This window comes from Octopus bimaculoides, unplaced genomic scaffold, assembly GCF_001194135.2.
Source record: "Octopus bimaculoides isolate UCB-OBI-ISO-001 unplaced genomic scaffold, ASM119413v2 Scaffold_370581, whole genome shotgun sequence".
Classification (NCBI taxonomy): domain Eukaryota; kingdom Metazoa; phylum Mollusca; class Cephalopoda; order Octopoda; family Octopodidae; genus Octopus; species Octopus bimaculoides.
In genome coordinates, this window is record NW_026298120.1 from 1,453 (window position 1) to 2,801 (window position 1,349).

Genomic DNA, 1,349 nt, shown 5'->3' on the forward strand with positions numbered 1-1,349 from the left:
ACACACACACATATATATATTATATATATATATGTATGTATATATATATGTATGTATATATATATATATATATATATATATATATATATATATATAATTTAAAAATAGGGTAAAATCTTTATAAGAATTTATCAAGTAGTTAGCTTGAAAAACCTAATATGGGAAAAATTTATGCAATGTGTTTATGGTGGTTTTGACTTTAAGAGTCCCTCCTAGCGTGAGGCATTTATGTATAGTAATGCCCTCAATATAATTATATATATATATATATATATATATATATCCTCCTATCACACACTTACTCCCACACATATACAAACATATGTATATCCGTATAAATGAAGGGGACACGTGCATGAAAGTCGTACTTATGCACCGGACACAGCCTTACACTCATTTACATATAAAATATATAGATGCATATACATATATTCACGTACGTACACATTCATACAATTAAAAAGGAAAAAAAGAAAAAAATAGATATAAAAAATAAAAAAAATTAAAAGCAGTGAAGACATATGGGAAGCTTGTGCAGGAACACAGTAAAAATTTGGATTCTAATTGTGATCTTGTGGGGTCCTGAAATCATAACATGTATTTTGTCAGTTCTTGAACTTAGACATGTATCGGGGTCCAAGGAGCTTTTCTAGATGAGTCATCTTTCCATATTACAAAGACCACACTTGCCACTAGCGTTGGTGTAAGGTTTACACTTGGCTGAGATCTTCCATTAAATCCTGTAGCTGACACCTAATTCTTTTAAGAACCATATATAACTGGATACTTTGGTAGCTTTTCATTTATTCCAGTGTCTAAAGCTGAAGATGGTTGAACCTTGCTTTGAAATTTCCCTCTGTGAGACCCATATTCCCTTTTGATGAAACCGTTATTCGTAGAATTTATGGCGGCCCCGGTCATACAGGCTCCATTTAGCAGGCACAAGTCTTCATCTTTGTAGGAACAACTGGCTTCGTGTTGTTGTTTTGCATTGTGTGTAGTTATGTTGTTAAAATTTGGAGCTGAACTAAAACGAATTTTTAGGTTATGCCTATGAAAGAGTTTCCCAATAAACAGCCAACGAGAATGCATCGTAACTCTTTGCTCCGACATTGAAAACTCTGAGTACTGTAATGACAACTTTTACTGTTTGTTCTCAATTATAACATATATAAATAATCCTCTATTTCTCTAATAATGAGGTCTCGTTCTTTGTTGTTACTTTTTATTATATATATATATATATATATATATATATATATACGGTGGTGCTCCAGCATGACCACAGCCACTTGGCTGAAACCCATAAATAAATAATATATCCCATTCCTTACACCCCACCCCTACAC